At 38.9% G+C, this 12,211-nt stretch overlaps 1 long non-coding RNA gene across 1 annotated transcript; it reads right to left on the bottom strand.

The window, feature by feature from the left end:
* Positions 1 to 801: 801 nt before the first annotated feature.
* On the bottom strand, positions 802 to 2,087 carry LOC119032915. Its single transcript, XR_005079086.1, has 3 exons — positions 1,345 to 2,087; positions 1,075 to 1,268; positions 802 to 925 (listed from the first exon to the last, which is right to left on the bottom strand). It is a non-coding gene; the product is annotated as an uncharacterized LOC119032915 (long non-coding RNA).
* Positions 2,088 to 12,211: the final 10,124 nt, after the last annotated feature.

The following is a 12,211-nucleotide window of genomic DNA, read 5'->3' as shown; positions in this document are numbered from 1 at the left end:
TTGAAGTAGACTGCCTGGTAAAGTTTTTTGCAGGAATTTATCTTTTATACATTAGGAAACTCATCCCACTTCAACAAACCTGTCTCTTGCCATTATTTTTATGTCTACATGTCAAACACTGAAAGTACAAAAAACAGCTTATGTACTTTTATTTTTTATAAATACAAGTACAGCAAACAACACACAACTATTCAAAGAACCATTATAAAAAATATTGAATGTACAACTAGTTTTTTATTTCCTATTGTTAAACAGTAGGTAATAAAAATACTAGCAAAAAATGTGGGTAATCATAAATTGTGTCTAAATATAAATGTCAATTTATAACTAAATATGTCCACTCTGTTCAGCCATTACAGATACTTACCGATATACCGGATATTTGTGAGCTGGTGTTGGGGCTTTCTGGGCCGAAGAGTTTGTGTGGCACTGCCCAGCTGTGTGTTGCTGCATATACGTACGGAGTTCCCCGATGCTCAAGGCATCTACATGGGGTTCAGACCAGCTCTTGACTGAACCTCGTCACGTAGTGGTCTATCACCTCCTTCTTGTCTGGCTTTTCGAACTGTGCAGAGAGAGCCTCAGGAATGGAGATCTTCAAAACCTCATCTGCATATGGACCAGGGTCTGGAAAAACCTTCTCAAACACCAGGTCCAACATTTCATTCACGTAATCAGGAATTAGAAAAAGGGAAATACTGTGTTTATCGTGTTTATATATTATTTATTAAAACATAGAGAAAGCCATAGACACTGGTTAATTTATCTTTCTCTTTATCTAATTTATCGTTCCTTCACTGGCTTTGCTGTGCATTCTCCCTTGTTCCACTTTGGAAAATGAAGCCTGAACAGCAGCTCACCAGCTGAGGCTGTTGCCTGTGGATGATCTGTATTTTCATTGAAGTGCAAGGCTGCCAAGTACAGTCTTGGGAGGAAAAATAATAAAATGTTAAATAAGATTGAGAGCACATTGTACACATTGCAAAACATCAGAAAATGGTGATTTTTTTTTCAAATAAATAGCTTTATTTATAACAACTTGAAGAACGCAGGACTCAAATGTCCTCTTATCACCTTTTTGTAATAGGTCAACAGTAGATTGCAGGGGTGCCGCTTAGCGTGGTTGGTAGCGTGGCGACCCATGTGCTGAGGCTGTGCAGCGGACCAGGATTCGGTCCGTTTTCGTTTTCTGTCACACTCTTCAGCGGTTCTGTCCATAAAGCCAGAAAAGGTCAGCACTTTCGCCAGTCTGCAGAAGGCTGGTGTTCCTGTGAAAAAAAAGAAAATGTTTCATATTCTCATTAAGTAGAGTAACACTGCCTATACATGATAATTTGTACACACCTGCTGTAAACCACTTGCTCTTGTCCCTTGAAGTGTGGGTTGGATGAAAACACTGGGGGAAAACAGTATCTTGGTTTAAAATGGGCATCCACTTTGCTACTCTCTCTGGCACCGATGTAGAGGAACCAGCCGTCCAGTTGATGTGGTTTTTAATACTGTGAAGCCACTTGTTCAGTTTCTCACACTCCTTGTTCTGTTTGATCTTCAACAGTTTCTTGGACAGTCCCAACAAGACAAAAAGCTTTAGAGTCTTTCACATATATATATAGCATATATTAATAGTGAACCACCAAATTACTTTGAATTAACATAGAAGAAATTATATAGCTTACAGTCTAAATTGAATTAATAATAGGCTGGAACACATCAATAACTATGTCAGTGTAACAATAAAGGAACTACAGTGATCATAAATACACTTTTTTGCCCTCTCATGTGGAAAAATAAGACACGGAATAATATCTTTTTCCATGTGCCAGACATCATAGTCATGCGTGATATTGGCCTCCCTCAGGAACTTCTGGATTTGGGGGTGACGGTCCGTCACAATACTATATAGTAACACCCCGTTCCTCCAACAGAGCAAGGCTCCTCCTGCAGGCCCTCCATGTGGTAGCTTCCACCTACCTCATTACTCTGTATTATTTAAGAAAGGAGATAAAAATAGATTATTTCAGCTGATAAGAGCTACATTGTAACAGATTACAACAGAGTTTATTTATGGTCTGTCACTCATTTGAACCAGCTGTAAATTAATAACAGTGTTGCTCCTCAGGTCCATCATTGTGTAGCTGCAAAACTTGGCACAATGTCCTTCAAAAGTAAAGTAATTATGTTTAATATATACATTACATTGTATTTATCATTGTGTGTTTATTTATTTTCAAGTTAATTTGTTTATATATATATATATATATATATATATATATATATATATATATATATATATATATATATATATATATATATATATAAAATGATTATTATGACGAGTAACAGAGTATTACATATCTGGTGAGTCTGCTCTCAAGTTACCACCAAGGATGACATTCTGCTGTTCCAACATTGCAGTCTGTGCAGTCTTCCACCTGTGTACAATCGCTGGCTCTATGTACATCCGAGCATGCCTTCTAAATGAGTCATATTGAAATCATCTTCAAATGCACTGCCCGGAAGGTACAGACAGTACAGGCACCCTCACTTTCTCAGAAATACCACTTGTTTTTCTAAAAGAAATTCACAGTATGTATATAAATTTAGCTACATAATATGCTATATTACATTACTTTATCATAGTTAAGTCCAAATATAACACCTTTTCAAGCTTGAAGAAAGAGGCACCAGTGGCATACACTGCAGTGGACAGCTGGAGGTTCCCAGCAGGAGTGCTCCCAACAAAAGGTTGGCTATTCCACCCTCTCGAGAACTCACAATGCAGACACTGCTGTTCCACAGAGAGGAACGTGCCTAACCTTCTTGTCTGCATGTCACATTCCCGCTTGCACACAGGGCACACCTGAAACAGCTCCATTAGGCACTTCTCATACACAATGTCAGTGGGAGTCTTATGGACAGGGATAGAAGATTCCATTCTGCAATAAACACAACACATTGACAGAAAATTAGTCAAAGGCAATCCTAGAAGAGCTACAATAAGTAGAGGAATGTAGCACAAATTAATAAAATGTTTAAGTTGAAAGATCAAGTAACTCGTCACATTTGCTGACTCTGTCAAGGTGTCTGCAGGGTCATATGTTGAATCATGTGGCTCTGTGATGTCAACAGAACTGCCTTCTAAAGGGTTCTCGTCTTCTTCTTCCTCCTCCTTCAGTTCTGTGTGTTGTCTCTTACTTGGTCTCTTTATTGGTGTAGATGGCATAGGCGGTGGTACAGCTGAGGTGCCAACACCAACGTCAGTACAGGAAACAGTTTTCGATGTGCCTTTAAAACAAACTAACTGAACAAACTGATATTGTTACTCATTAACAGTACACAAGCAGAAGAAATCACATCACCTAATAAAGTAAATTCTGGTCAACTAACCTGCACTTCTGAGTTGTGTTCCAATTAAGTGTGTTTTTGGTGGGTCTCTGCTCATACTAGCAGCGACACACATAAGCATAGTACTTACTGAAAAGCATGCACGTTTGACATAAAACAGAGGAACATACTTTCCCCAGCCACAAAACACACTACAGTATGTTTTACCAAGTCATCCTCCTGCACTGAGATACTGGCAGCGGGGGTAAAATTGCTTGGCAATTCACAGCACAAACTTTGTGTGAATCTCCATAAAAAATAGCAGCAGGAAAGAATATAGAGACATCTGCACCAGCTGGCTTCATATATTATCCGCACCTTATAAGTTTTAAGTGCATATTGCACACATGTAACAAACAGAATAACCACATTAGCGTCATCGAGGCTCCAACAGCTAACAGCAGTTAGCATTAGCTAGCTTTACACGAACAATGAAAAATAAAGCATAACATTTTTAAAAATACTTGCAGTTGCTTCCTCTGCCGGCTCTCCACAGACAGTTGGTACTGCTTCCACTTTCAGTCACTCAACTACAAGGCATGTAAGTTGCAAGAAAGGCTCAATATCTTCTGTGGCACGAACACGAGCATGTAGTCCACCATTGTTGTTGTTGTTGTTATGAAACGTTGCGGGGTTCAGAGGTCAGAGGCTAGAGGTCGAGGGGTGGGGCGTTGGCATCATCATTTCGGAAAGTATGCGGATTCGCCATCCACATGAAAACGGGAGGGCTGCGTTTTCGGATTTCTCCACCCTGAGACCCGTTTTCAAAGAAGTGCGTTTTCAGGCGCTGCTTTTTCAGGATCCATGTGAACGGTCAGCCAAAGCGATGCAATACGTGTGCGTTTTCACAAAAGAGCGTTTTCGTGAGGACGGCCCCTTAGAGGGTCAAGGCGGAGCTCCGCTACACAACAAGGAGGTAAACTTCCTGAAAAGGTAGTGACATTCGCGGTCCAAGGTCACAAACTGAAGTGTGACATCACAGGTGGTGCGAAGTCTACATTGCGTGTTTTATCTCCTGTATTTTGACTGAAGCAACCCACAAAAACATGACTGAGCCATCTTTTTTCAACCTTTGCCTTCTGATAGGCCCTCTAGAGTCCCATATGTACATAATCAAATTAAAAAGTTGGTGATGCTCAAAGACATAAGGCCACTTTCCATCGTTGATGGGGAAGGATTTCAACAAATGACCCCGAGTGTGTGAAGGAGAGGTTTCGCAGGTCCTTCCTTCCTTCCTGCTGCTGTCAGACTGTGCAATCAACACTGCTCCATATAGACCTCACTCTGTACTCTGCACTGTGCAATAGTCTGTACAAACTCATGTAATTACCCATATTTATTATACATATATAAAATCTGTATATAAAAAATGACTGTCCATTCTTGCTTTATATCATGTAAATATGTATATATGTCAATCCAATTCTATTTTCTTTTCTTTTTAATTATACTGTCTATTTTATATTGTCTATTTTATATTGTCTATTTTGTTATTGCTCTTGCTCTTGTAATATCCCGAGACTGCAGTGAATTTCCCCGTCTGTGGGACATTAAAGGATTTCTGATTCTGATTCTGATTCACAAGTTCAACCCTGAGTATACACTGCCATCCAGGAGACCCTCTCAGACGGTGGAAGGAAAATGAGGGTTGTTTTCCCACTCTGTCTAAGCTTGCAAGGTCTTTTCTGTGCATTCATGCAACGTCCACCCCAGAAGAGCGAATCTTCTCTGCACCTGGAAATATCTGCTGTCAGAAGAGAGCAACCCTCACTCGAGACCACTTGGAGATGCTGACTCTACTCAGTATGAATACACTGTGATTGACCTGTCACTTCATAAAGTTGCATCTTGCAACTCTTGAATCTTTAGACCAGAGAATGTTTGTTAAACAAACTTTATGTTATGCATGCTGATTGTTATGCACAAAATGCACTTTTGTTAAAGGAAAGAAAATTCATTTTATTGCTGCTGTCACTTAAATAAATATAATAAGTAAGACACATTGTTTTTTGTGCAATTCATAATCTGACTAGTCAAATTGCTGTTACAGTAGTCGATGACTAGTCGACTATCAAAATAGTCCCTGCATAGCATTAATATATCCATATGTAAATGTAAAAAAAAAGTGTGGAAGTAGTAATACAAATACTACAACTCGTGTTTATGATGATGATGAGAAAATACGTAATTATAGAGGAGGTTTTGGACCACATGCCTAGAAGAAGCAGCAAAAAATGGGGAAATGTTTTGGATGCGGTGATCTGATCCAAAAGTGTTATATCATGGACAGAATTGACTGGTCAGAGGTTCACACTCGTATGATTTGGTGAAACGTGTCACTGCATCACTTAACGTTTCAGACATTTAAAGACCTCTGGAGAGGGACACATTTTTAAAAACTATGGCTGATGTAAGCATACCTCTCTCTGTTATCCTGAACAATATGGTGCAATGGGCTATTGCAGAATATAAAGGAGGCAATGACACATCTAATGAGATGAGTCAACGAAACTTGTAAAATGAGAAAAAGGCTTGACCTGATTGACTCACACATATCCAACAGCCCTCTTTGGACACCTGGGTTGAGGGTTTTTATGTACAGTTTTTAACAGTATTGTGAAATGTTTTAATTTATTGCATGCTATGTTCATGTACTAATGATGTAATTTGTTGTTGTTTATTTACACTATTGTGATTTTCCATTTATGACCGAGAGGGTCTTCTTTTTATTTTTCGAAGAAAGTGTATAAATGAATAAAATAAATGAATAAATAACAACACTAGTTATTTCTAAAGTATTAAATGTGTTTTAGTAGTTATCCATAAGAACTTGTCTCCTGTTTGATATCTCAATAACTGAATCCAAAAGAGAAGATAAAATGAGATTAACCATAAGGTTACTGGTGATAAAAGGCTTGATCTGCAAGACAAGAAACATGGGTTGCACAGGTAGGGATGCGGGCAGCTTGAGGCTGATGGCAGTTGGGTTGATTATTCGATCCACCTCAAAATGGTGGCCAATGATGCGTTGAGCCAGCTTGCAGGACTCCACATGCAGAGGGAGATCACACAAGGAGAGCCACACCTTTGTCCCAGTTGATTTTGGGGAACAGGGACACTTTGACAGCCACGGACTCTGCTAGGTGGAGCAGCTATTTGAGTCATGGGCCAACCTCCAAACCCCACTACACTAGCCTTAGTCTCATTTAAGGTTGAAAAATGAGTTATTTAATACTGACCCATTAGTTGTTAGTTGTTAGTGTTTATAACAATAGTCTGTGCCAGCATTCATTTGGATTTTTGTAGGCTTACAATACTTGCCCAGAATGATGTTATAAGCTACTGAGCTAAGACCTCGTTCCTTTGCATATTTAGAAAACACTTTAGTACAGGTTAGCAAGTATCTCACACTATCGTTTTCGGTAGAATATTCACATATATCTGCTAAATTGATCTGGAGCTGTTTGTTGATGCTGTTTACCAAAACCCCATTCATAGGGAAATGTTCTACTGCTTGGGCATGAAGTGTATAGACATCCTGTCTCATTACAAAACATTAAACATCTGGTAGCTTCGGTGCCACCCCTGTAGAATCCCTGACAGAACTGCGAAGCTTATGAACTCTTACATACCTCCAGGATGAACTGGATCATAATATATTATAGATAAATAATCTTTTGCAAAAGGCTTTTCCTGATAGAGATGAGACAGAAATTATTTCGCAGTTTTGTTAATCACACATATACACACATTTAACATCATATAAATGTAAATGTGTGTTTGCACACAATAATTATACAAAGGATATAACACAATATTAACAAAATTTGTTATTAGTAGTCAGCGTGTCTGATGATTTTCAGAAAAATAAAATTGTGTAAATGCTGGAAAAACGATTAGCTAACATCCGATATAGCTCTGGTCCAGAAGCTCCGACCCACTGAGACACATAAACAGTCTCAGAAAAACTAGGTTGGTCAAGGTCTGAGCAGACAGCAGAATGAAACAGCTTCCAATCTTTTACAGACATACATACACTCTGTGTTTCACCACCCTCAAAATCCTCGGCCGCATGACTGCCAACACTCAACATGAGTCTTCCATTGCGATATTTAACAGAGTACCATACCAATTTAAGCCCTCAAATTCAAGATTTAATTCAGACACCGACATAGTAGTAAGGTCTCCTGCCACACATCTCTTTTTGGGACAGGAGGAGCCCAGGATTGGTACACCTGGTCTGGTATAGGTAGACATACCATCAATGTTGCATGCTTGGTCCAGATCCATGCATCCACCATTTGCCATGTCTGTGAAGGGTCCCTTGATGTTGCTAAAAAGAAATTAAGCTTAAATGGAAACAAATGAACTGTGCTTATCTAAACTGAGAGGCTCTGCCACAGTTTCACAATCGTCCATCCCATCACAACTCCATTTGACTGCAAATGAGAAAATACGCTGACATTTCACTTAAATTTGTCTTTAATGATGAAAACATAAATAACATTACCTGCAGCGATCCTCCAGCAGCAAAAACAATAAAAATATCTCTCCTTTTAACATGTGCATCTTCGCACAAGTAACTTAATTGATTATGTAAAACTCTTGACTCGCCGATAGTATTGGTTTGTATTTCCTCTTATTTAATGTTCTGTGTTCTTCTATATATAGAGGTACATATACATAAGGTCACACACGCAGTCCAGATTCATACAGTAAAATGGTTTGGAGTGAAACAGCCATCAACCTGATAAATCCTGAGATCCTGTCAAAACGCTTTATTTCAGAGGAAAAAATATTCCACTATAACTAGAATTATAAAATAACTGAAAGCAGCCTCTCCGATCAGAAGAGTGTTATGAACACTATCTGAATGATGTGCCTTTTAAAAAGCAGAAAAACACACTGCATCATTGACATTACCAGCCTTCTATTTGTCTATGGCGTAGTCCCTGTCTGACACTCAAGATAGCTGGGCACCAGCAATGCTCCTGACCACACCTCATTTTAAGACCAACTCCCAGGGTGCACAGAGGGGTGCAATTGTATTGTAATTGGAGCATGGTGTGAAAATGACAACTGCGTCACATGAAATAAGCAATAACATATGCACTGCATGCCACTTACTACAGGCGTAAGACACAGCCCATTCTGTTAACTGTGAGATCCTTGTGTGAACAGTTTTGGAGCAGCAATGGAGTTTTCCATTACCTAATTAGAGAACTCATCAGGGTTGTTCTGTGAATGCTTTATTCATTATCCAGAGGTACATTTAATGGGCCAAAATCATTTAGATGCTCATTATCGAACCTGGCATCAGATCATATTATCCTGCTGTTTTGATCTTTCTGAGGGATAGAAGTGTAAAGAAAGACTCTGAGAGTTGGGTGAAAACTAACAACGTGCCAGATCAGCGCTTTGATTAGACACTGAAGGATCGCCTCTCACAAAGACAACTGTCATCACTCTGCTGTGTTTCCAAGGACTCCCATGAGTCTCCTGCACAAAAAAAATTGTCCACCCTGCATTGCAGTCAGACCCTCTATCCAGGGTTAACCTCACTTTAATGGCCAGTCCAACCTTTGATAGCTTCCCCGATGCCAACAGCAAAGAGGACGATGTGGAATATCCATTCTCCAGTCTGATGTCTAATGTGCAAACATGGGTGGGAGCCCTCTTGATTGGCAAGCTAAACTCAATATGGTGTATCAAGGTCATCATTAATAAAATGCTGTTGACTCATGTTTGTCATAGATCCACTGTAACTGCTAATAATGGAAGAAAATGGGATTAAAAAATGGATATGAATAAAACAATTAGTGGTAGGCACAAGGTATTGCCTCATGTTTGTTTTTTGTTTTTTTGTTCTTCTCATATTTCATTTGTTTGATATGCATAATGGGGTCACCATGATTGGCTTACCCTAAAAGAAAAAAGAGTGACAGAAAAACAGGATATTAAGAGAATAAGAGTACAAAACACAGCACAGAGTTAATTCCAACTGCAGTCGTCCATGTTGTTAAGCCATGCCATGAGAAAACCAAAGCCAATAGTGTGTTTGTCTGTCTCTCAACACTTAATGACTTCCCTTTGCTGTCTGTGGCTCTCAGCCCCAAGCCCACTGGATCCTATTGAAGGTGTAAAGTCACAAATATGGCTGGTTATATTATTCTTAAATATAGTACTGACCAAAATGTGTTCATTGCACCAGTTTCAAAAACTGTAAAGAACTCCATCACTGAACTGGTCAGGTTTGTGCTCCCTTTTTTCTTTTTTTTAATTAACCTTTATTATATTGTTTTTGTTTGAATTAGAAAACATGTCCAAATGTTTGACTATTTTATTAATTTTAAGTACTTGTAGAGCTGAGATTTAAAGCTAGGGTCAGTAATGTTGTTCAGAAACACATTTTGTTATACTTGGTGAAATGGTCCTGCTGTCCTGAGAGTAGTCTATAAGGCTACGTGCACAAGCATAGTATCAAACTTCTGGTTGGGCTTGTCGGCTTCCGGTGATCAGCTGGTCACAACAGAAATGGCAAGCGGGTTGCCCTTTTCCTGGTGTCTCATAGATTCACCGACAATAGGCATCAGCGATGTCCATAGGATCATCATTGCCCTGTCCCAAACCTCAAGAAGCAAAAGGGGCAAGAGTTTTAAAATGTACATATTATCGCACATTCATAACTACGAGGGAAAATATCTGATAGCTGCTAGCAGACTAGCTGCACCAAGTACCAGCTAGTGTTTTTGTTTACAACACATAACTTACTTGTTATCAATACAAATATTTTCATATTGAACTATTAAATATTACATATGCTTCTATCAGTTTCCATGAAAGATCTGGAAATAGGAGAGATAGTCGTCAGGGCATTGTGTTACAGGTCACTGATGAAAAAAGAGCAGCCTCACAGCTTGAGTGTATGGTGATGCTAACGAATGAATAAAATAAGATAAGATAGCTTATCAGCCAAATAACCCAGTGTTATTGATGTTCACGGGGATTAGCAAAGGTAAGTTACAGTATAACATGTTTACTATACCTTGCTTGTCCCCCCCCCCTGGGTTTTTGCTTGCATTATTTATTATGTTGCCTGCTATGAGTTACGAGCTACATTATGGGCCCAGTGTTCCTGACGTTCCTGGGGGCTCGTCTAGGTTACAGTTTAGTGAATGGTGACTTGAAAATAGTGACTAATATTGGAGTAAGCACTTTATAAAGGTAAGTTTACCTAGCTGGTCCCCACTGGGTGAAGTTTTTCTTACTCATTGTTTAATTTGCTCCTTCAATTAAGCTGCAGTCTGTAAAAGGTACTACTGAAATTCAAGAGAAAGCCATATGGCATAATATTCAGCACATTAATCCAAACACATAGCTCAGAATATTATATTTTTACCCAATTTCAAAATGTCAAGATGGCCGCAAGTGACGACTGTTTTTAGATTAAATTTCACATTAACAATGGATAATGTGTGATAGAAACATACATTTTGGTACAGTTTATAGCCAGAGACATGTGGAACATGTAGAGAGATCAAGACTTTTCCATATGGTGGCCTTTTTTCAAAATGACTGCCACTGACAACTGTTTTTAGATGAAATTCCACATTAATAATAGATAATATGTGATAGGAACATCAAATTTGGTACAGTTATAGCCAAAGATACAGGGAACATGTGGAGTGATCAAGACTTTTCAATAGTGACAACTGTTTTTAGATGAAATTCCACATTAACAATAGATAATATGTGATAGGAGCATCAAATTTGGTACAGTTACAGCCAACGACATGGGGAACATGTGGAGGGATCAAGACTTTTCAATATGACAAAAATTATATGTGGAGGCATGATACATTTTTAATATGGCAGCCATTTTTCAAGATGGCCACCAGTGACAACTGTTTCTAGATAGATAATATATAATACATAATAATATATGCAATATAAGCATCAAATTTGGTACCGTTATGGCCAAATACACTAAAAAATTATCAATATGGCGGTCATTTTCCAAATTAGCTGACAGTGACAGCTGCTTTTTCATATTAATGATGGATATAATGTGATGTTGATTATATATCAATGATATATGTTGGATTTATCTGCATTGCACTTGGGAACTATCATGATGGCAGTCAACGAGCAAAAAATGGTAGTTGCAATGAAGTTGCATAGATTTCTCTGATTTGGATGATCTTTGTGTCGTTATATTTTTCTGGATCTGAAGTAAAGTAAATGAACATCAGAACTGTTCAGAAGCTGCAATTCAAGACTCAAAATATGTGATAGTCTAAGTAGGTCCAGTGCGGGAAAGTCTATTTAGCACTCCCCTTCACAGTAACAGAGAGCTGTGCATTCTAAGGCAGCTTTTTTGCACCTGCACCACCTAACACAACCCTTCTTACATTGACAGGAGACAAGTCCATAGCTGGACTGGCTTGCATCATGCAGGCATGTCCAGAAGGGTGCATAATAACCCTCAGATGTCTTTGACCAGCCCCATTTACATGGTGAAGGTAGCTCTGGTGTAGGTACCAGCATCTGACCCCACACATGTCCTCCTCGTTAAACTGCTCTCTTGACATGTTCTTCTAGGGCAGACTTTGTCGGTGGGATAGACAGCACATTCTGTTTTTTCACAAATAACTTCCTCCTTGCAGTGTCTATTTCTGTGCATTGGCTGGTTCGGTCATATAGCAGTATAACAAACCTCTCAATTGTAGCTATAACATCTTGTGATATGTTATCTGGGGCAGAAGATACTTTTAACAGGGCATTTGTAAGTTCTGGAAAGACAGTCCATACAGCCCATGCAGTCTTC

This window comes from Acanthopagrus latus, chromosome 14, assembly GCF_904848185.1.
Source record: "Acanthopagrus latus isolate v.2019 chromosome 14, fAcaLat1.1, whole genome shotgun sequence".
In the NCBI taxonomy this organism is placed as follows: domain Eukaryota; kingdom Metazoa; phylum Chordata; class Actinopteri; order Spariformes; family Sparidae; genus Acanthopagrus; species Acanthopagrus latus.
This window is presented reverse-complemented; position numbering and strand designations above follow the sequence as displayed.